We start from the raw sequence: 25,813 nt of genomic DNA on the forward strand, positions 1-25,813 counted from the left end.
CGTTTTTGTTTATGGTTCCATGCACGATGACGTTAATGGAGCTGCAGAACGGCCTCTGTCAAAGCATGGAGAACGGTACATTAATGACAGTGAGCAGAATTCTGTACCGAAATCCGATTATAGTTTTTGGTGGTCTAATACAGTTTGATGCCATGCCGATCACTGATGAAGCGAGTATGCAAAATATGTTTCAAATTCACTGGCAGACTCAGATACGACACCCACAGATTGAGTTGTACGTTGAGTTTGAAACTGTAGAGGAAGTGGCGGTTCAAAATGATATAGATATACATGATGATAGAGCTGCAGTGTACGAAGGAATGAATAGTGACAGCGAAGAGGACTTTGAAGTCACTTATGAGGCCGGCGACGAAGATGAGGATGGTTATGTGGGAGTTGAGGCAGCAGCAGAGAATGTAGTGGTTCATCTGTCGAGCATTCAACCGATGGACGTTCCACCTTTTATGCCTGAGTTGGATCTCGAGGTCATGCATGCCCTTGAGTTTCTGGAATATGCAAACATAGGTACGTGTTGACTAAATAATAAGTTTTTGTTAGTTTATACGTTGGATTGAGCAATAAATGATGATTTTGACTTTCTGTAGGAATTGCTCATCCTGAGGACGGAGAGTTCCGAATTGGAATGGAATACAGCTCTAGAAAGTCGGTCGTCACAGCAATTAGAAGTTTCACTATATCTATAGGAGTTGACTATGATGTGTATGAGTCTGAGCCACAGACGTTCTATGCAAAATGCAAGATGTACGGGCGTGGATGTGACTGGCTTAACCGAGCCAGCTTGATACGGAAAAAAGGTTATTGGAAGATACGCAGATACAACGGTAGGCACACGTGTACGATCGGAACGATTTCACAAGATCATTCCAAGTTGGACTCGGATACAGTTGCTGAGGCTATAAGGCCATTGGTCAAGACGGACCCGTCCATCAAGGTGAAATCTATAATTGCGGAAGTCCAATCAAGGTTTAACTATACCATCAGTTACCGAAATGCTTGGTTGGCAAAGCAGAAGTTTGTAGCCAAAGTTTTCGGTGGTTAAGAGGATTTTTACCAAGCCTTGACATGGTGGCTCTTGGTCATGGTGCAGAAGATGCCTGGCTCAGTTGTCCAAATAGAAACACGACCACTGTAGGGAATGAGGAGGCGCAAGGTGTAAAAATACTTCATCGTGTATTTTGGAGTTTCAATCCATACATTAGGGCATTTAGGCATTGCAAGCCCCTGGTTCAGGTTGACAGCACACACCTATACGAAAAATACAGAGGTACACTTCTAGTCGTTGTTGCACAAGATGGAAACCAGAACATTGTGCCTATCGCCTTTGCCTTGGTGGAAGGGAAGATAGCTGATGCGTGCACTTCTTTCTCAAGAATCTGCGAATGTATGTTGTTAGAAAAGATGGTGTGGGTATAATATCAGACCAACATGAGTCAATACAGGTAGCAGTAAATCGTTCCGGTGGTGACTGGCAACCTCTAAGAGCATGGTGGATGTTTTGAATAAGACACATCGACAGTAACTTCTTAAGAGCATTCAAAGTCCCTCACTTGCAAAAGCTTGTTGTCAACATAGGGTATTCAAGAACGGTGGAGGAGTACAATATCAACTATAAGAGGTTGGAAGAGCGAGGCGAGGCATATGCCAGGTGGTGCGATGCCATTGGTCTCAGACATTGGGTATTGGCATTCGAAGAGGGACATCGATAGGGCCATATGACAACGAACCTTGTCGAGTGCATTAACTCAGTGTTGAAGGGTTCCCGTAATCTACCTGTGTCGGCACTGGTCCGAGCAACATATTATAGGTTAAATGAACTTTTTACGCGGAAGAGTGTCGAGACTCGCGAACGCAAGCGTGCTGGATATACGTACTCCGCATTTGCGCAACAGCGGATAGAAGTAAGTATGCAACATGCTGGGAATATAGTTATGCACCGCTTTGATAGACGAAATGAGGTGTTTGAGGTGCGTGAAATGACTATTGAAAAAGTTTTAGTTGTTGATCTTGCGCGACGGACGTGTGACTGTGGGCACTTTTAGGTTGAACGAATACCATGTCGCCATGTTATTGCTTGTTGTGCTAACTAGCGTCTCGATTGGCAGTTGTATGTGCATGATGTGTACAAGATGATGGAGGTTCGTAAGGCATGTAGATTTGAGTTCACACCATTAGGTGATCCGAAGACATGGCCTGCTTATGAGGGACTCACATTGGTCGCTAATCCCGCGCTAAGGCGAACGTCTAAAGGCAGGCCCAAACTGACCCGATACTTGAATGAAATGGACTCACACGACATGCGTGGTCCTTGGATATGCCATATCTGTGGTGCTTAGGGTCATAGTCGGAGTAGGTGTCCTCAGAGTGCTGGACCGAGTGGTGCTGGTTCATAGTTTAATACGGTCATGTTTGTAATTTTTAATTTACATTTTGTTAGTTGATGCTTTTGAAATTAGACGTATTTGTATTTTTCAAGAAGTCTATCCATTGATAATTTAATGTTTGCTTAATATTGTCATTAACTGATTACATAAGTTAATAAAACAAACATTAAACACGATTTACATAAGTTAACAAAACAAACATTAAACACGATTTACATTAAGTTAATTCTGAAGATAAGATCTAAAAAACCTAAACCGAAGCTCACTTCTTTCCAACGAATCAGTGCAGTCCCTTACGCATAATGCCCTGACCAAACCGTGATGGAGTATACCTATCAGGTGGATTTTGCTTCGTTCGTAGGTCATATGGGTGACCTCGAACTGAGTCATCCACTCCCGGAGCTCTCGAACCGCCTGCCTCTGTAGGAGCGGTCGACCCACCTGCATCTGTCGGAGCGGCCGACCCGCCTGCCTCTGCTGGAGCGGATGGACAGGGGTTGAACGTGTCAACAACTGCGTATGCCCGCTGACGCTGAATAAAACCACTATCACATGACGCACTCTCTGACGTGTGGTCGGAAGTACGACCCCATAAACCATGGGCCATATCTACTGATACCCTACGTGGATCAGCCAGCACTGACGGTGAAGGAATACCACTAAAATCTGACCAGCCACCCAAACCAGCGTCGATCCAATGCTGTAGTTGCTGATCTCCGTGTTCGTCGCTGGAGAAGTCAAACCAATCATGACCGGAAGGAATGGTAAGTATAGGATCATGATGCTGAGAGTGGTGGCTGGCGGAGAGTGGTGGCTGTGCTGAGACTGCTGAGAGTGGTGGCTGTGCTGAGACTGCTGAGAGTGGTGGCTGCCCTGAGTGTGATGGCTACTATGACTGTAGGCCAGTGGTTGTGGTATATAATAAGAAAATGGCTCAAACACTGCATGCTGAGGTGGCCGAGGGGGAGGTGGCTGTGGGGCAGGTGGCTGTGGATGATGAGGGACGTACGCCGTCAATCTTAACAGATGTCCGTAGGAGCGTACGTACCAATCTCGGTACTCAGCCATTGGTAAAAAATCCCAGGTCGGAAGGGGATGCAGATCACGCATTCGGCTGTGTCGCCTGTTGGTCCACTCCGCTATCCATGGTCCATGCAAAACTGTCCAGTCATGAAGCTTCACTCCGCGTAGGACGATGCAATGCTGGTCAAATGGAATATCCCTTGGTGCCCGCGGAGGAGATTGTAGATATCCAAACTGATGCATCACTCGGTTCGCAGGGTGCCACTCAACACACTCGAACGACAATAACGGAGCAACGATATCACACACCTCAAGATGGGGATGCAACTCGTCGGAGACAATCAATCCGTCATACGGCTGCCACTCAAACTGCCATAGTATTATTGGTATATTATTATTAATAACGTTTATTTTATAAAAATACTATTATTATATTATTAAAATATTTATAAAATATACAAAATAATATTCTCATTACAAAATATATATAGATAAAAAAATATAAATACATAAAAAATAAACTTTAAATACAGAAAAAAATTAAAATTTGCCAACTTACGTAAATAGGATGATCCAAATAGTTGATAATATATTTTTCGGATGCCATATAATTACGTACCATTTTTTTTATCCCTTAAACTAAAAATTTTTTTCACTGCTGCTACGCACTACTACTACTCACTACTACTACACTGACTAATTTTTTTCACTACTACTCACTATACTGAGACAGCCCACACCTTCCTTCCTTCTCTCTCATTTCTTTCCCTACTTCGCATTAACAATGGTGAGTTTATATAGAAGAAGAAGAGCTCGTTGGTTCTCGGAGGAGGGGCTGTCCCCTGCATGCAGGCAGCCTGCAACACGCCCCCCGCATGGTGGTGCAACAGGATTAAAATTTCGCGGGGATCTCTGCTGCGCTTCACGGGTCTCCAGGTACCACGCCCCCTGCGTGGTGAGTCAGCACATCCATGGTATGTTGAAGGGGTTGCACCACGTCGCAGGAAGCACGCCCCCGGCGTGTTGAAGAAGTGCTGCCACGTCTCCACCTGCTCAGCTACAACGCCCCCGCGTGTTGAGCCCTGCATCCATACTCCGGCAATACCCCCTTGTCCAATATTCACCCAATACACCATCCCCAACATCCATAGGAAAATAATTTCTACTATATTGAATATAGATTGTATTAGTTTGTAGTTTTTGAGATGCGCAATCTTTAATGACCAATTTAAACTTTGATGTTAAATAGGTTGTGTTTGTAATTTTTGACATGCGCAATTGTTCAATTCAGTTCCTACAACTTTCGTATTTGCTTTATCTCTTTTCTAAGAGGAAAAATAATCGCCACCTGAGCCTAACGCTACCGCCTCTACTCCACTTTCCATTTCTCGGAACATCTTCCATGGAGGAATCCCCCTCCTCCCTCACCCACCGCCTCTCCACTCGCACTCTCCAATCCCACTCCAAGAAGAAGCGCAGCTCCACTTTCTAGATTGAGACCATTCTTTCGTCAAAGAACTTCCCTCTGATCCCAGAATCGATTCCTTCCCAAGAGAGGTACCTCAGCCTCACCTCTCACTTCCCTTTAACTTGTTCCTTCGCATTTGTTCATAGTGAAAGTAGTGTCATTCATAGCATACCATTATCCCATTTTCTCTTTGTTTTACTAGTCCGCTCTTGTTCACTTCTGTTCTTATTATTAGTTCCCTTCCCTGCTACCTTACGTTACATCTCTTTCACACACAAACACGCATTGTACTCTCTCTTTCACACATACTATTGAATGAATATATAGCTGTACGGCTATAAGTGTTGCTCTCTCACAGAATTACTTGCTGATGAAGTTTCATGCATATGTGTAGTATTGGAGAATTGCATCAGATGAAAGAAGAGAGAGGATGGTGCTTCTTAATTGTGATTTATGAGCTAGGTAGCTGATGACTGAATCTGATGACGATGAGACAAAGCCAAGGGACAATTTGTCTCTGTTAAGAAAGAGACAAAGTCAGGTAGACATACGTTACTTAACACGTCTGCATAGTCTTACTACCAGCTGATTGGTGGATTGAACAAATCCAAAAGTGGGTGAGGATCAATTTATGTTTTTATAATTGTTAGGAGTATATAATGTCCATCATAAATAGTTAGAGACTAAAAAAAATTTTACTCTTAAATGTATTTTGGTAGCAAACGAGATACTGTTTAACTTTTTTTAATATAAAAGTAGGTGTATATTTATTTTGTTTACAATATAAATAAAATATTTATATTTATAAGTGTAAAAATATACTTTTTTTTAAATAATAAAAAAGATATTTATAGTATAATTTTGATCTATTTAAAAAATAAACGTCGATATATTTTGTTACTATATTTAGATCGAATTTGATGATTTATCACCCATCCAAATTTTAAATTTTAAATCAGTAACTTTCTTTGCACTACTGTTTCCTTACCCTGCTTAACGAATTGGAAATAACTTAGTCATTTATTCATTAACTACTTGAATATTTTTATTTCTTATTATTTACATATTTTTATTTGTTGGATTGCATTGAATTATTATTTTTAAATGTATTGATTTTTTAAAAATTATATTAATAAAATTTAAATTATAATTTTTTAAAATTAAAGAAAGTAAATCGATTAGAAGGAGAAGGAGATTTTAAGAGTAGTGGATTAACGGATTTGAAAAGTAGTTATTAATTTCACCTTTAATTTTAGAGGCTAACTGTTGAAATTGGATTAACACTAAATCAATTTAAACTTGTAACTGCCCACTAGGGGTGGAAAAAGGCCAGCGGCCTGCCAGGGGCCTGCAGCCTGGCCTGTGTTTGGCCTGGCCTGGCCTGGCCTGTTATAAAATAAGTACAGGTCCAGGCTCTTTTAAAAGCCTTAATACATTAATAGGCCAGGCCCAAGCTTACTAATTAGCCTTATAGGCCTGTCAGGCCTGCGTGAGCCTGTTAAAATATAATTAAATATATAAATAATTATTTATTATTAATAAAATTATGAGATATTTTAAATTTATTATATTTTATTATAAATATTTTTGTATATTTTAAATATGTTAGAAGTTTAAAATTTTTTATAAATATTAAATATATGACATATTATATATAACAATTTTTATTAAAAAATAATTTTTTTAAATAATATTTTTATTTTGTAAAAATAATTATCAGGCCTTTTAACAGGCTTCAGGCCAGGCCAGGCTAAATAACAGGCCAGGCCTAGTACTTTATAAAGAGCCTATAACAGGCTGCAGGCCAGGCTCAGGCCAATCAACTGTATGACAGGCCAGGCCTGTTAAGAGCAAAGCCTGGCCTGGCCTGGCCTGTTTCCATCCCTACTGCCCACTAATTTTAACGTCTTTATTTTTTAATTCTTTCAATTTAAATCATAACAAATTATATCTTTTTTTTAATAGATCAAAATCATATTATAAACACTAATTTTTCTCATTGTAAATAATGTATAAATCATACTATAAATATCTATTTACAGATAGATATACACATATATATTTTTTGTGAACTTTTTATAACTTATTTGCAAATGAGATATAATAAAATAAAATTTTACTTATTCCGTTTACATTGTACACGAATAATACAAATATAATTTAAAAACATAAAATTTTTTAAATTACATATATTGATAAAATAAAATATTTAAAATATTAGAAAACTAAATTTGGATTTAGTATTAATGTTAAAAACTAAAATAATATTTTATCATAAAATATTTAATTTATTTATTTATAAAAATAAATCCCAACAACTGGTCAATCTCAGAATTTGTTTTAAAAAAAATTAACAAAACCCATGATTCACAAAGAGAGCATACTTATGCAATCAAATATTCATAAAAGCATAATTTTTTGAAGGTACAAAAGCATGAAAAAAAAATGTTAAAAAAATAAACATCCGTCAACCATGAGAATTCAAATATTCAATCACATAAACATTTTTTCTTTTAAAAAGTAATAACAAACAACTAACAACCAACAAAACTAAAGATTTCAGAGAATTAAACTATTTCTTTAGTTGGAATTGAGGTTCATAAAACTGAAACTGAAAATCTGCATCTTTCACAAAGTAAGTATATATCTGATTTGTTGTCAAAACCTTGTATATATGGAAGTCTTATGCCTACTCGTATAAGTATATAATCAAACTTTATAGAATTGTGGTTGGCACACTATAATACCTCGCCATTACAAGACCATATTTTTCTTTTGCTATTAGTCAGATAAGTCAATTCATCCAATGTCCATTATTGGCACATTGAAAAGCAACAAATAGAGTTTTGAGATACCTCCAAGGGGCAAAAGAGCATAGTCGATCTCATTATACACAAGTACAATGATTACATACTCTAGGTCTAGTGACTCAGATTGGCCTGCTGATTTGAGAATATAAGATCTATTTCAAGATATTGTGTTTATTTGAATTCTAATTTGATATCTTGATGTTAGAGGAAACAAAAAACCATTGGCATGCCTTGTATAAAGGCGGAATTTTGAAACTTGGCATCTTATGAATCAGAATTGGCATGGCTAAAAAATCTGCTTGAAAAATTGAGAATCAACTTGAGACTAGCCCATACCATATTTTGTGACAATCTTAGCGCAATGTTGTTGATTACAAATTCAGTTTTGTATGATAGGACGAAACATTTTCAATTGGACATGCAATTGATTTGGGACAAGATAAGAAACAAGAAACTTCATCTAATGCTGTAATGCACATTCTTGGGATAGAACAAGTTGCCTGCATGCATCCTCACAAAGTCTTTGATTGCCCCTGTCTTTGAGAGAGATTCGAGACCAAACTTTGAGTTGTGCAGAGGCCTAACTCGAATTTGAACGAAGGTGTAATGCTAATCATGTAATTAGCCCTACAAAATGCAAAACTAATTTAAGTAAAAGAAAATAAAACAAATATACACGCCAAGAATGAGTGTTTGTTTGGAGGCCATTAAATCGATAAAAAAAAATCTTTTTTTTAATGAAAAGAAGATCTTTTCTGTTTTTTAGTGTGTTTGACAAATTTCTAATAGTAAAAGTAAAAGCACTAGAAAAAAAAAACATTCTTTTTGAGAAGTTACAATTTACATCTTTTTTCAAAAGATTTTTTTTCTTAGAAAAAAAAAGATGTTTTTCACATAATAAATGAACAAAAAAATAGTTTTATCTTATTTTACCCGAGCATAACTGATAAACAAAGAGATTTTTTTACATGGATATCCCAACATAAAATCATTTTTATTTTTCTAAAGAATTTTTTAAAAAAATATCATTTAAAAAAAGATTTTTTTTCGAGAATAAGTTAGTCCTAACTTTGTATTAATTGGAAATTCTTTCGTAGGGCTATCGGTAGGTCCGATGACAGTGATGCAGTGGTGGTTTTGGTGGCAGTAAAAAAGCTTGGCTTCAACTGAAATTTTTCGATGGTGAACTACGATTGAGACGACAGAGAAGTGAGAAGAATGGAGGAAGCCCTAATTAAAAAGAACATAAAGAATAAACTTAAAATTATTAATTTAGATTGAGGGTATTTTTGAAAGAAAATATTAGTTAAATTTTAAAAACATTAAAATTTTATATTTTGAGACTAAAATTTTAATTCCAATCTCATAATTTTGAGTTTCCATCTTTCAATCTTTATCCTAATACTTTAAAATAAATGTTACTCCAAGGTACATATTTTGTTGGATAAAAATAAAAAAAAAAATTTATGAATGCGTTTAACGCATGTTTTAACTAAACAATTTCTACTTACCCGTCTTTTAATTTACAAGATTTAAGAAATAAAAACATGCTTTGTGTATTTCATATCTCACACATCATATATACAACAATGTATTATATATGATTTATTAAAAAGAACTCCAAAGAACACGCTGAAGAGAACAAACAATATTTGACTAAATTATAATTAAATGTAAAATAACGAACAAACTTGTATGCTAATAATAAAAAAGGCGATAAACATGCCTTAATCAAAGGAAGAATAAAACAAAAAATTAATAGCAAACGCTTAAAAGTCCAAGGTCAAAACAGAAAAGAACAAAAAAACTTAGGATAATACCCAAACAGGGGAACAAAAAAAATTCACATCTGTTAACAATCTTTTGAAACTCCCATCTTCCAAATTGAAGATGCCAAGGTCATGACGCGAAGCAAAGTTTGATGGGTGTTCCTTACACATGCTATCTGTAAAATAGATTTGATTTCCTTTGCAATTCGAAAAATTGCTCGACAACATTTGAACAGAAGAATTGAGACCAATTACTAGTATGTAATTTCCCAAATCATATATTCTTGACCATACTTTTTCATTTTTCTTCAATTCATAGACATAGAATTTGACGGTCTCCACAGAACACTTTTTATTCCCTATGTAAGGACGTCTTATATGTCTTATCAACATCAATAAACTTCCATTATCACATCCAATTAGATAGTAAAACTTTCTTAAGACAACATCCCATGGAGGTGGTGTGGCTTCAAAAATTCTTCCCACTGGTCCTGATTTATTTTTGGTATCAAATTCGTATAGTTGGCCTTCGTAATCTACTGCATATATTTTCTCTTGAAAAAATATGACATCGCAGATGTTGGTGCATCTTAATGGAAATCTAAGCCATCTCTTGTCATTCGGCTTGTAAAAAGCCAAACTACTAAGACATCCATATATGACCACAGCTATAAAATCATTGTTATTATCATTGCTAGGAGTTGAATTTATAATAGCCTTCCAAATTTGAGTCTTATGCATAAGAATAGTATTTCGAGTGACAATTCTGCCCCCAAAATAAATAGTACATTCATCCCCATTAATATCAATTACATTGGGGAGAGTTGAAATTGGAGGAAGTTCGAAGTGAACCTTTGTAAAAGGATTTAACATTTTTATCGTACCTTCATGTACCATTACGATTATCACCCATCCATAACAAGAACCACATATTTTGTTGTCTTGCAGCTCTGGTAGAATAAGATGATAAATCCCCTCCTCTTCAAGACCACCTGTGTCAAGAATTTGTTCGTCAATGGTAGGTAATTGCATGATATGGTAAATGTCCTCCTCTTCACGAGAATGAAATTCTTCAAAAGATTCTTTAGCAGCAGCACCACCACCACCAATAGGTAGTAGCAGCCACGGAACTTTGTTGCCATTAGGAATCTTTGGAAGCTTCAAGTTCCATTGCTTACAAACCAATCGTAGTTGAAGGTAGTCATTTTCATATGAATGAAACCGCTTTGTAATTTCGTATAACAAATCTTGATGAATGTTTGACCATCGATCAACCTCACCCATTGCAGAAGAATTGAAGAATGGAAAAGACTACTCAAAAGACATGGCTATTATATTTAAAGATAAGATTTAGCACGTGCATGGTTAGTTGGTCATTATATTTTTCAAAATTCAAACTGGCTTTTTTATTTTTGCTTTTTTTTTTTAAAGAATACTAGGATATCATACAAAAAGATTAGATGCTTGTTATTAAGTCACCAAAAAAAAAGATGCTTGTTATTAAAAAGATTTTTTTTAGTGTATTTGAGAAATTTTTAATAGTAAAAATAAAAGTATTAGAAAAAAAAATCTTTTTTTGAGAAGTTATAATTTACATTTTTTTAAAAGATTTTTTTCTTAAAAAAGATATTTTTTACATAATAACTAAATAAAAAAATATTTTTATATTGTTATACTCAAATATAATTGATAAATAAAAAAAATTTTTGTATGAGATATCCAAATATAAAATTACTTTTATTTTTCTATAAGATCTTTTAAAAAAAAAAAAGATCTTTTCTTAAAAACTCACCCAAATAAAATCTTTCAAAATTAACCATATTAGTTAGTTATTATATTTTTCAAAATTCAATTTCTTTTTGTTAAAGGAATCCGAGGATATCATACAAGGAATCTTTACATTGCATTATTTCCAAGGTTATATATATATATATATATATATATAGCCTGAAAATATATTGGGTGAAAATATTTTTAAAAGTTAAAACTGAAAATACCGGAAACATGGAAATAGTATTTTTTTATTTTGTTCTATTTTTTGAAAATGTTTTAGTTGAAAATATTTTTAAAATGTTTAATCAATTATATTTAATTTTCATATCTTATTTTCATATCTTATTTTCATTTTTTGATAAAAGATTCTGACTTATTATTAATAAAAAGGTAAATTAATATTAATTTTGTTTCTTTGCAGAATTGTGATTTGACACGGATGATTGTGATTGAGAAGAGAAAACACAAATATTAACTGCCCGTTGCCGTTTGGATAGGTTCATAAATGACTTTTTTTTTACTTTTAACTTATGAAAAGGTGTAGTATTAATATTTGGTATAATTTTTAAAATAAAATTATAATTTTCTAAAAAGCTATTTTGGTGCTTAAGGAGAAGTTAAAAAAATAAATTCTCTTATAATAAAAAATTTTTTATCACTTTTTTTTTAAAACAAGTACTTTTAGAATTAAAAAATCAAAAATAAAATAACTTATTTATAAGCTACTTTTAATATAAGCATTTATTGTTTAAACTATTTTTTTAAAAGTAACTTAATTAAATTGTTTATTCAAAGGTATATGTTGTATGTGGATTGTTACTTTTATTTAATTTTGTATGCACAATAGTAGTTTGATATAAGGTTTTGTGTAAATTCGTTAGCTGTGTTTTTAGCTATTTATTTAAAAAAAAAAAGAAATGTACTTTGTTTTGTCTTTTTTTTCCATATGATTTCATATGTCTAGCTCTGCTGATTTTAGAGAAAGTCAAGGTTTTGTCTTCTTTAATTTTACTTACTCTTTTTAAAATATAAATTGTGAAATTTATTCATTTATCCATTTATTATGGGTTTTCTTATCCTTTACAGTGTACAGAATGTATCAAATCATTTTAAATTTGGATGAATGAAGAAACAATAGATAATGACTTTTTAAATTTCGATTCTAATTGCTGTAATATTCTTTGTTCATTAAATTTGATGGTGAATTATCATCTGATTGCCAAAGTCTCTCACTTTTTTTTTTTAACCAAAAATAAGAGACTCGAATCTGCAACCTCTTAATTGAGTATGAGGAGACTATGCCATTTGAGCTATAACTCATTGGCAAGTCTCTCACTTTCTTATGTTTAATTCTTTGGGAACATCTTATATTTGGGAATTTTATTACTACTCTTTATTTGTTTTGAACTTTTGTTTATTTTCTTCTTCATTGACAAATGTAAACTTTGATGTTGACTAGCTACGTTTTATTAGTTTGTAATTTTAAAGATGTACAGTTGATTTTCTAAAAATATTCTTCACGGTATGACAATTTTTATCTATTTCCTTTGATATATAAGTTGTGAAATTTATTGTGTATTGATTCGTTCATGTTTTCTGTTTAAAGAATGTATCCAATTATTTTAAATTTAGATGAATGAAAAAACAATAAAAAATGACTTTGTAAATTTGATTCTAATTGGCAAAATGTTCTTTGTTCATTAAACTTGAAGATGATTTGATTGGCCGTAATCTTTCACTATTTCCGATTTCTTTTTCCTTTTTTTCTCTGATATTTAATTCTTCAATAATATGTTCTGTTTGAAAATTTTGTTACTGATCATTATTTATTTTGTGATCTTATCTATTTTTTTTTTAATTTGGCAAATTCAAGCTCTATGTTGAATATAGGTTGTATTAGTTTGTAGTTTTTGAGATGCGCAATCTTTACTGACCAATTTAAACTTTGATGTCAAATAGGTTGTGTTTGTAATTTTTGACATGCACAATTGATTTTTTGAAAATATTTTTCACGGACCTTTATTACTTTACCTATTATCTTTGAAATATAAAGTGTGAAATTTATTAATTTATTAATTCATTCTCGGTTTTCTGTTTAGAGAATGTATCCAATTATTTTAAACTTAGATGAACGAAAAAATAATAGAAATTGACTTTGTAAATTTTGATTCTAAGTTGTGTAATGATCTTTGTCTATTAAATTTGATAGCGAATAATCTTATGACCGAATCTAATTTTAATGGTTTATTCGTTAATATTTTTTGAAAATCGTGATTTTTTATTTTATTTTTTTTTGTAACAGATTACTATGATTTTAGTTGCTTATTGAAGACATTGAATTGCATAGAGGAAAAGAACGTGAAACGTTTGATCCAGATTGGGAGAATTCAGAAGAAAAAAAAAAGAAAGGAGAAGAAGAAGATTTCAATAAAGTTTATGTTTGTACAAAGCCAAACAAATCTTTTGAAAAAAAAATGTAAGAGTAATAAGTAGAATGAAAAAAGAGCAAAATTCTGATAATGAATTTGGCTTTGAAGAGTTTTTGGATACTGCAAAAGATGGAAGCTTTCATATTAGAACACGGATCTATATTAAAAGTAATAAAAATCCTCATTAGAAAAAGCCAAATGCGAAATAAATTGGACTTAGAGATTATAATATTATGTATTGTCTTAGAACAATAGAGTTTTTTTTCCTAATTCAAATACTAGTGTCTTCGAAATCATTCAGGGTGCTCATCTAAATTAGAGTGAAGTGAAATAAATTTTTTAAACAAAAAAAATATTAATAAAATTCTCTAACAAATTAGTTTAAATTAAAATCTTTTACTCTAATTATAATGACTAATTAAAAGGTAGTGTATCCATATCTGCTATATATCCTAAAATATTTTATTGGTATTTTTTTTTTAAAATTAATTTATTCAAAATATAAATTCTCAAAAATTTATTTATCACTTTGCTCTCCAAATTAATATATCTTTTGCTTTTAGAATAGCTAAAAAAAATTGATTTGTCAACGAGCTATAGTTCAAATAGCATAATCTCCCTATACTCACCTAAAAGGTTGCGGGTTCGAGTCTTCCTATCTTTGGTAAAAAAAAAAAACGATTTAAAAAAAATGTTAGAAATTATAATTTATTTTCTTAATTATTTTTCTAAATTTTAAATAAAAGTTTTAAAATTTTTTATCTTTTTTATGTTTAAAAAAACAGAATTTAGATCCTCTAAATTTTGGATTTTTACTAAAGTGTGATGGTCTCTCATCCTTAAATATTTTTTCTTTTATATTTTCTTTTGATCCTATCTATGAAATAAATAGTAAAAGATCACATTTGATTCTCTAAAATAAAATTTAAAATTTAGAGGATTCAAAAAAATATATAATTTATTTTTATTTATTTAAATATTATAAAAATATATTAGTATTACCAATTACAAATCATCACCTAATAAAAAAAAAATCAAAATGCAAATGGTAATAAGAAAAAAAGGAAGGAGAAGAAGAAGATTTCAATGAAGTTCATGTCTGTGAAGCCAAACAAGCCTTCTAATATAAGAGTAATAAGTAGAACGAAAAAGGGGCAAAGTTCAGATAATGAATTTGGCTTGAAAGAGTCTTGGGATACTACAAAAGATAGAAGTTTTCGTCTTAGAACACAAATTTATATTAAAAGTAATAAGAATCCTCAGTTAAAAAGAATCAAATACAAATAAATTCGACTTAGAGATTATAATATTATTATATATTGTCTTAGAACAACAGAGATTTCTTTTTTGTAATTTCAAATACTAGTGGGTGTTTATCTAAATTTGAGTAAATTGATAAATAAATCCTTAGGAAAATATATTTTAGATAGATTAGCCTTTAAACAAAAAAAATAATTAATAAATTTTTTTAATAAGTTTGTTCAAATTAAAACTTTCTACTCTAATCATAAGAATTAATTAAAACATTGTGTGTCTATATCTGTTATTTTACAAAATTTTATTGATATTTTTTTAGGACTAATTTATTCAAAATATAAATGTTTAAAAATTTATTTGTCACTTTATTCTCTAAATTAATACATCTCTTGCTTTTAGAATAGCTTAAAAAAGAAATGAATTAAAAAATTTGTGAGAAATTCTAATTCTTTTTTAACTATTTTAAATTTTAAATAAAAATTTTAAATTTTTTATCTTTTTTATGTTTAAAAAAATATATATAATTAATTTTTTATTTATTTAAATATTATAAAAATAAATTAGTATTCTCAATTACAAATAATTACCTAATAAAAAAATTCACAATGCAAATCGTAATAAGTTTCAGAGAGGTTGAAATTTTTGGGAATTGACAAGTCTTTGTACCAAAAAATTAAAAATCTCATAAGAAATGTGGCAAAATACATTGATTAGGATATCTCTTCAAAAGTTAAGTATGGATTTATATAAGTACATATAAATCAACCTTAACCTCTTGCTTTGGTTGCGAAATAAACGCGAATAATAAAAAAATAGAGATATAGTAGTAATAATTTTAATTTAACTCTTAAAATTTGTTTGTTATAATTTTAAATGAGTATACTGATTTTACAAAATTTTTACTAAATTTAACAATTTTATAATTTAAATCTTAATATGATTTCATATTTTACGGATTTAATTTACTCTTCCAATTACATATATAAAATCTTGATTTTTTATAATCATAATTAGATGTTTAACTATTATAAATCCCATTCATTTAAGAAATCGAGTCATCATTACTAAATTGCCATGGACCCTAGGTTTAGGGTAAAGGTTTTTGCTCTACTACTTCTAAAGGAAGGTGAATTTTGAATTAAGACACTCTTTTAGTTTTAGAAAGAGTTTTTGAACAAATACAAATTTTTTTATGAGAAAGTATTAGGAACTAATATTAATTGTCTACAATATGCATAATTTATCAAAAAAAAAAGGTAAAATTAAAATTAGAAATTAGATAATTAATTAATTAATTATTTAATTTTAAATTTTAAAATTTAAAAATTAATATTAGTATTTAAATTCATCCACACTATGCACGGTTATTTCTTATTTTATTGTAATCTCGAATACACGTCCAAAACTCACCGTCATCTTCTCTGATTCTCACCTCGCGTCACTGAATTTTTCGCCGGCCATATCGAAGCCGCCGCATCCTTCCACCGACACCGTCTTCATCTCCGCCGGTCAGTCCGATGCACCTCGCCCTCCGACGCTCAGCCTAACGTTGATGCCGCTGTTTTCGTGCTTCTCTTCCGAACCGGTTTCGCTTTCTCTCATTCCTTCAAGCTCTCTACTCACCAATGATACCACCATGCTCTTTTTCTTCTTTGGATCCAAGCATGGTTAGCTTCTTTCATGATTTGAGCCCTATACTTCACAACAGTGCCGCTTTTGTCATGACTAGTCTTTTAAAATTATGTTTCACCACAATAATAGTTTCTTCTGTTTATTCATCTTTTTCCTCTATTTTAATGGTCAATTTAGGATGATCATTTTAGTAGATATGCAGATAGTTATTTTATTTTTATGTAAATGATTATTTTGATTAGATTGAGTTTAGTTATATATAATTAAAATATGTTAGATGTTTAATTCATTAGGTACGCGGATGATTATTTTTAGAGAAAATGACAAATAGGTCCCTGACCTTTTGTCCCGTGGACATTTTTGTCCCTGAACATTTGAAAATACATTTAAACCCCCGACCTTATCAAATCTTGGACGGATGAGTCCCTCCGTCGAATTGCCACCGCCGGACCCGTCGGAGAAGTCTGATCTGGCTCCCCTGAGAATGATGTGGCACGCCTGGCTGACAGCTGGACTGCTGAGTGGAAAGGTCCGTTCGAAGAATTGGACATTTAAGTCCCTGCACCACAATGCGATGTCGTTTTGAGTTTCCACCCTAATTCTTAAATTGATTGCTCTTCGTTGTCGAGGCCAGAGGTGAGGAGCTCAACGTTCATCAGCCATGGCTGCGAATGCGAATGGAGCATCAGCAACCTCGAGAAGAAGCCACAGGGGAGTAAGAGAGGAAGATTCTGCCTCAAGCTCAGATCCTTATGTTCTCTACGACGGAGACCTGAAGGACGATATCGCCCGGAGATGCTTCTGTGGAGTTTATGCGATAATGTATATGTCGAGGACGAGTAGGAACCCAAACAGAGTCTTCATGGGTTGCCCATTCTATAAGGTTAGATAAGAAATCTGTGAATTTTGTTATGTTGGATTGGTTCTGGGTGGTGATTTATTTTTGGAGTTTTGTCAGGGAAATCAACCGCACTGCAAGTTTTTTCTTTGGGTGGATGAACATCTGGCTAGAATTGGAAGCAGTGGTTGCGTGTTGGATAAAACACCTCTGGTTGAGAAAAAGGCAGAGAAGGAGGCAGAAGTTGTTGAAGAGGATGAGGGATTCCAGCATAGGATTGCAATTCTAGAGGAAAAGGTTACTGTGCTAGAGAAGAAAAGAAACCCCTTAGCTTGTTGTGTTGTTATTGTTGTATGTGCTGTTATGGCTGCATTTTATGTATGTAGTGACTGAGAAATGAATTTTAGAACGTATAGTTGAAAAATGTATTGAACCTGTTTTCTGTTGTGTATTGAAACATGGTCTTTAGGGAAGATTTGTATCCTATTATCTATCTAAATGCAGTTCAGGTTATGATATGAATATGATGTTGAAATGATGTTGTCAATATGTGAAGAAGCCTTGAATGATTGAGAAAAGTAGGCATATAAGTTGTATCATTAACCACAAAACATGTATTGAAAGTTACTCAAAAGGAACAAATCTGCTCAAGTGTATAGTATTATGAAGCTTAACATCACAAAAGTAAGCCTCAAACACCTAACATTAATGCAACAGTTTATAAAAGCCTAAGAGCTTCGTCAAAAAGCCACTAATTCTCCAAAAAAAAGAAACACTGTTATCACATTCAACTTTCCTAAATGCTATTACAAGGCATAGTGGCCTGCCCAAGATGCCGAAGATGTCACATTTCTTCATTTGTTTGGATTGATGGATGGTGGATTAGGAATGAATTTGAACAGTCTTGTTGTTGCTGTGCTTGCTGCTGCCAGTGTCTCCTTGGAAGCAACTGTACTCGGTCCTGGCCTGACTTGAGTTGGTTGAGGCTGTGGGGGTACAGGCTGAGTTGGAGGCGAGAGTGAAGTTGGGCAAAGTGGGACAGGTGGCCTGAATATCTTCTGTTTAGGCCTGATCTTTGAAGTTTTTGGATGACATGTTTGGTGAGCTGTGGATGGAACTTGGAGTGGAGGCCTAAAAGGTGTACCTCTAGTCACACGACCTGGCTGGGGTTGGTCTGCCACGGGAGATGGTGTTACAGGATTTGGTGTTGCTGGCACAGGACTTGGAACCTGGTTGTGATAAATCAGATAGTATTCATGAGACTTAGGATAAATAATAGTGTAGAGGCTCAACATATCACAATTATATATTATACTTACATCTGGAGCCCGGGTAGATGTAGCTTGGGTAGATGCAGCTTGGGTAGTAGCTGCCTGGCTAGATGGAGCACTTTGGCTGTTAGGGGCATCCTGTAAATTTAAGTTGATAACTGTTATGCATTACTATATGAATACTGAAATATGCAGTAATATACACCAAATATAGCAGATTATTAAGAATAAAAACATTGCTAACATCAACCTGTGGTGCTGACTGTGATAGCGGAAGGACAACTAGTGACTGACTTGTCCCACCTTTCTTGGACTTCTTGGTCTTAGGTTTCCAATTGGGGTTAGAAGGAGCACCCTTGCAAGTCTTGTAGTTATGTCCCTCTAACCCACATTTACTACAAGTTACCTTAAACGACCTCCTAAGCTTGGCACCTTGCTGCATCATTGGTTCAGCCGGATCTTTTTGTCTGTTGTGGACCTTTGGTCTCCCGATTGGTCTCTTTATGATTGGAGGATCTGGTCTCGAAAACTCACTCCGTGTCCAAAATTCCTGACTAGGCACTGGCTGAATAGAATATGCATATGTCTTATGGATTGATTCCATGCATAACCATGGGTGCACATATTCTTCTGCTTGATCATGTCTTTTCCTGATAGCTGCCACTGCATGAATACATGGCATACCTATAACAGAGCAACATCATAGTAATTATCTTTAATGAAACCAGAAAATTGAGAACAGTAATTGAAGTAAATCAGACAGTTTTAACAATGCTATTAAAAATTACCAGTCAGCTGCCATTTATTGCAGGAGCAGGTTTGCTTGATGAGATCCACATCTACCTTTGTTGTCTTACGACTCACTTCGAATCTCTTTCGTTCTTCATCACCTGTCCACTCAGCAACCCACTTGTTGCTGGGCCCAATAAGACGATCCAGCCTCTTCTGCTGAACAGGTGCTAGCCTTCCAGAAGCATTTTGTAGCAACTGCTTATGCTTGACCATCCTTCGCATCAGATAGCATCTAATTTCTTCACACATTGTCAGTATAGGCCTGCTTCTGTAGTTTACAATCTTCGAGTTGAACACCTCACACATGTTATTTGTGAGGTTGTCCACTTTTGGTCCATGTGAGAAGTAGGCCTTCACCCAAGTTGCGGGCTCAAATTTTGAAAGATACTCCCATGCACCCTGGTTGATTCGCTTGAGTTTCTCCATTTGTTCCTTAAATTCTGGTATTGTGGTGCATTTAGCACAGTCCCAAACTACCTCCCGAATATAGAGATTCTTAAACCGGTTGATAAAATTTTTCCAAATGTGCATCACACAGTTCCGGTGATGGGCATTTGGCATAACTGCCTTCAAAGCAGGTAGCAGTCCCTACAGTTCAGTTTAACAAATAATTCAAGTACCCAAGTTGCAGTCATCATACCAACATGTCTAATATGTCTAAAATATTAATTAATTAATAATCAAATGAAAGACTGCATCATCACCCTGCTCATCAACTATAATATTTTCACTTCTCATGAGTACACTACTATCTAATATTATAATGTTATAATAGTTTAAAGAGAAACTCTTGAGTCTATGGCTAATAACTTCATAAACTAACTCATGATACCAGGTAACCAACCAGTCATAATAACTTCATAAACTAACTTCATAACAAAAAGGCAGTTGTGCATTCATATTAACACAGCAATAGTGCATTCATATTAACAGCACTAATTCTTGTTAACTAAAACATCATGAACTCATACATAGATATGCAGCAGTACTAGTCTACATACTAATCTCACTAAGTCATTTTAACTGAAACAGCAGCAAGTCATACTTAGAAGTATAGCAGTAGTACATTCATACTAACATCAATAATTCATACTACCTAAAGCTGCATGTGGATAGATGTATTAAGAAATAATATAATCTAAATCATAACTAATTAATGCATCAACTTTACCTTTTGTTGGTCCGACATAAAGTTCCATCCATGAGTCTGCACATCCCCCAAATCCTCTTCGAGAAGAGTCAAGAACCACTTCCAGGATTCCTTAGTTTCAGACCTAGCTACTGCATAGGCAACCACGTAAAATTGGTTATTGGCATCCTGGGCAACTGCTGTGAGAAGCTGTCCACCATAGTAAGTCTTCAGAAAACAGCCATCAAGATGTATCAATGGCCTACATCCACTCTTGAACCCCAGTTTGCATGCTTCTAAGCATATGTAAAGCTTATCAAAAACAGGGGGGATTGAGGTATAGGAGTGACACACAACTCTGCCCTGGATCCAGGATTGCTTCTTAATATCTCTAACAAATAATCTCTAACATTACTATACTGCTCCCTCTCATTACCCATGATTCGCTCTCTTGCCTCTCTAACTGCTCTGTAAACCATTTTTGGATGTGCAGTGAGTGAGAATTCTTCTCTCAGAAAGTCAATAGCCTCATTTGTCCTCATGTGAGGCTGTGTATTCATTCTCTTCTCAACCTTTAAGCTAATCCAATGTTGATCAGCCGCATTACTTCCCATGTCCCTTGCACATGTATGGTTATTTTTGTAAGTCTTAACCTGGTAGCATTGCAAAGACTTGTTGTATGATAAATGAACCAGCCATGGACACTCATCATCCATGCATCCCACCCTCACTCTCTCTTTGTCATTCTTAATCCACCTAAGCTCCCTGCCCTCAGCAATGAATGAGTCTTTTACAACTTCCTTAAATCTGTCAACGGTGGCAAACCTTGTACCTAACTCAAACCTCCCCTCTCCATGTTGATAATCCTCATCAAACTCAGGGAATTTATGCTTGCTAGATTCATCATCTGATGAAATAGGTGTATGTAAAGTCTCAGATTCATATTCATATACTGGGTCATCATCATCATCTTGCATCAAACTCACATAGAACCTAACATCTTGGTCCATGTTGGGTTGTGGGCCTATGTTGGGCTGCACATTAGGATCAGGCCCAACATTAATTCTGGTCTGCTGCTTATTGGGTCCACTGCTTTGTGCCATCTTCTTCCACGTCTTCCTCTTTCGTTTAGCACCTGTCCTGTTTGCAGTTGTCTTCTTTGGAGACACAGCTTTCTTCTTTCCCTTCTTTTCTTTCTGCCGTTTACTACCCTCATCATCAGCACTTGTTTCATCATCATCACTGTCACTTTCTAACTCGGGAGGTGGAGGTTTGTAGGGCTCATCCTCCGTGCTCTCATACCCATCATCAGATGACAAACTCTGCTCATCCACCAAAACCTCTCCCTCATCAGAACTTTTTCTTTGCTTTCCAGCATCCTCCACAATCTCAGGTTCATCAACAGGGTGGTCAAAGTATAGGTAAAACTCGTCACTCTCTGTATTCTTCATTTTGTTCTCTCGCATTTCGTTAATCCCAGCATCCCCTGTCAGAATATGCAGCCCAGACTCAATATCAGGACTCATTGGATCATACCAATAAACACTCTTGTATGATTGGTACCCCAACCCCTTGAACAGCGTGATCAAGTCTCCAAAATTAACGAAGTCAAGGTCCATTTCTGGAAACTTCTCCACCTTCCAATTTTTGTAAACCAGACAACCATTACTCTCTCTCACAAAATTACCTCCATGATGGAACACAGGCACTACAAACACATCAACCATCTGAGACAACAAAAATGAAAAACTGTAAACAATGAACAGTAATTACACTTTTCACACATTAAACAGCAAGAACATTCAACCGAAATAAAACGATAAAATTTTTTTGGCCCTAACAGTAATTTAATCTCAGCCGAAAAATCCTAAAACTTTTGTCACAAATTCTATCAACATGCACGATCAACACTTACAAATCAAACTTCAAACTTGCATACATATGTAACCTCACAATACCCTAACTACACTAATGTAAAGACTTCTTACCTTGGCTGACCAAGACAGCAACTCAGACAACAATGGACGCCTCTTCGACAGCCACTACACACGGGTGAACGTCTGAGCTTGGGTCGTGATCTTTTTGGAGGGAGAAACAGAGTATGATGATCGTTGCTATTCCTTAGGGTTTTTGGTAATTCAGAAAGGGAGGTATGGGTGTAATGGGTATTGTAACGGACTTTGTAAGGGTGGAAACTCAAAACGACATCGCATTGTGGTGCAGGGACTTAAATGTCCAATTCTTCGAACGGACCTTTCCACTCAGCAGTCCAGCTGTCAGCCAGGCGTGCCACATCATTCTCAGGGGAGCCAGATCAGACTTCTCCGACGGGTCCGGCGGTGGCAATTCGACGGAGGGACTCATCCGTCCAAGATTTGATAAGGTCGGGGGTTTAAATGTATTTTCAAATGCTCAGGGACAAAAATGTCCACGGGACAAAAGTTCAGGGACCTATTTGTCCTTTTCTCTTATTTTTATCTTTAAGTGGATGGTTATTTTTATTAAGGGTGAGTCAGTGAGTGGCGTGTGGCAAGCCAAGTAGCGACGGTGAAATTGGATGATTATTGATGAAGGTGGGGTGGTCGCCGGTTGAAAAAGAAGAGAGTATTGGAGAATTTCAGATGGTTATTTTTTTAAAATAACTAACTGAATTTTTTTAAAATTTGAAATTTGAAGTGAAATAACTGAATAAGAGTTTTTAAATTTATTATTTTGTGAGTAATTTTTAATTTTAACTTATATTGGGTTAAATAAGCAGCTCATTATACACATTATATAAATACCCTATTGATTTCCTAGTAAAATTCTTTTTTTATTTGTCTTTTGTAAATATAGAAGTTTAAAAATAAAGAATGAGAGAAAATGACACTATCATATATCCTAGTTTAATTTTAAAATGTAGTGAAATCTATTTCTAATCTCTACCATAATTATGATACAATTTTACTATAGCGATCAACAAAATTACAAAACACTAATTTAAAGATAAAGACAAAGATAAATACACTCAAATCGATTCTACCACAAAAAAAAAACAAAGCTACAATTATGAATTTCACAAACCAAGACAAATCAAAATCGTCAAGACCAAACAAAACTAATAATAAAAACTCAAACTTAAACATAAATTATTTGACCTTTTTTTTTTATGTCATGTCTTTTCTTTCATTGGCTTTTAGTCAAAATTTTTCATACTAAAACATGTATTTTTCTTTTCAAATAAAAAGACTCCATAATCTAAAACTCAAATATATCAATTTGAAATTAAATAAAGAAGAATCACAACTCTCAAACCTGCTGGTTGTGTATTCTCGATTTTCTTTTTTTTTTTTCCCTTGATTTTTGATCATCTTTTTATAGCAAAACAGCAGCTCCTGATCTTATTATTAGTCGTTGTTGTCCCAATCAATAATCATTATTGACACAATTTTTATTTCTAATATTAACTGCAATCTCTCTAGATTTCCATTAATTATGTTGATGAGATAAAGCTTTTCCAATATAACCAAATCATCATTTTCAACTTTTATCATACACAAATCAATTTGCACCCAAAATACTTAATACACAACCAATCATAAAATTAATTTAACCAAACTTAATTAACCAAATTAAAAATATTTGTCATCACAATAATTAAATAAAACTTTTTAAATTAAAAAATGAGTAATGAATCATAAGTTGTTAAGTAAGTTACTTTTCTTCTCCTAACACTTTTAGTTATTTATTATTGCAAAATTCTATTGTAAATTTAAGTTTGTTTTCTGAAAATTTGTTATATTTTATTTTAAAATTTTAACTTTTATCATATTTCATAAGTCAAACTATGTCAGATTTAACAACATATAAACATTAATAACTATAAATTAGTTATTACAGCACACGTCTGTTCCGTTCAAAATAAAGTCAAATTTAATCTACTTCTTACCAATTGAATATTTAGTTATATGAATCAAAATGACTGAGATTTATTAAATGAAATTTAACAGGTCAACAATTCGATATAAGGCATTTATCCAAAATTAATGAGCTCATTTAACTCGCAAAATAATCTTGATTGAGAGATTTTTTCTTTTTTTTTGGTCAAATAGAATGGATAACCTTCAATTCTAGGTATCACAAGTCACAATACATTTATACTACACACTTATTTATACAACACTTAAAGATTCATATTTAATACTTGGTACACTTACCAAGATTTAAATCCGGATACAGTATATTAAGAAACATATGATTTAACCAGTTGAGTTAGGGGTGTACATGGCCCGACCCGTCCCAAAGATCCGATTTGGCCCTAAACACATTAGGAGCTAATTTAGTGTGATTTCATCGGGTTTAGAGTCGGATAAGGGTCTCAAAGATAGACCTGGTCATTATTTCGGGTCGGGTCCGGACCATAGCTCGGGTCACCCGAACTCGAATTAGTAGCCCGGTCATCATACCCAATTAATATTTTGTGTTATTAGTAATAGATGATGGCTATTCTTATGTGAAATTTAAATATTGTAAACCTTAATATTTTGTGTTATTAGTCATTTATAAGATTATAAGTTAATGTTTTATATTTAAAATGCATAAGTGTAACACCCTAACCTTTAGCTCGTCATGATCGTACCAAAAGTAAGGAGTTACTAACCTGTTCCCCTTATTTACTATTTAATATTGAGCCTTTAGGTCGATATCGCGTTTCAGTTTATAAGAAAATACCAAAAAATTATTTGTAGTAATTACAATCACATAATTATTAATAATAATAAATGCTATACAAATGAATTCAATATAAAACTCAAATACAATACCTATCCCTCTGGATAAAATAAAACTTTAAGCAGCAAGGGCGAGAGAACTCTATAAAAATAACAGGAATCACAAGTAAATCTACTAGTCGTCTGCATCTTCTAACTGAATCTTCGAACCTGTGTCACTGAAAGGGTGGAAGGTTTTGGGGTGAGAACAAACCACACGTTCTCAGTAGGGAATGGGAATGCCGTAAAAGTAATGAATTTAATGCAAATAATTAACTTTACTTAATAAAACTATTTTTTCTTTTTTTTTTAAAACCTTTGGAAGTACTTCTTACACTTACCTCGTATACTTAATTACCTTTTTTAATTTTTCGAACTAAAAACAAAGCCCAATTCTCAGTCACCTCAATACACCAACTAATAGCACAAGAAACAGATCAACACACAAACAAATTGCAATAAGACAAACAAG

The 25,813-nt window shown here is 33.7% G+C and overlaps 1 pseudogene; it reads right to left on the reverse strand.

Moving 5' to 3' along the window:
- LOC130975584 (receptor-like protein 9DC3) overlaps positions 1-25,813 on the reverse strand; it is a 54,872-nt pseudogene that overhangs the window by 10,792 nt on the left and 18,267 nt on the right.

This window comes from Arachis stenosperma, chromosome 4 (genome assembly GCF_014773155.1).
Source record: "Arachis stenosperma cultivar V10309 chromosome 4, arast.V10309.gnm1.PFL2, whole genome shotgun sequence".
Taxonomy (NCBI): domain Eukaryota; kingdom Viridiplantae; phylum Streptophyta; class Magnoliopsida; order Fabales; family Fabaceae; genus Arachis; species Arachis stenosperma.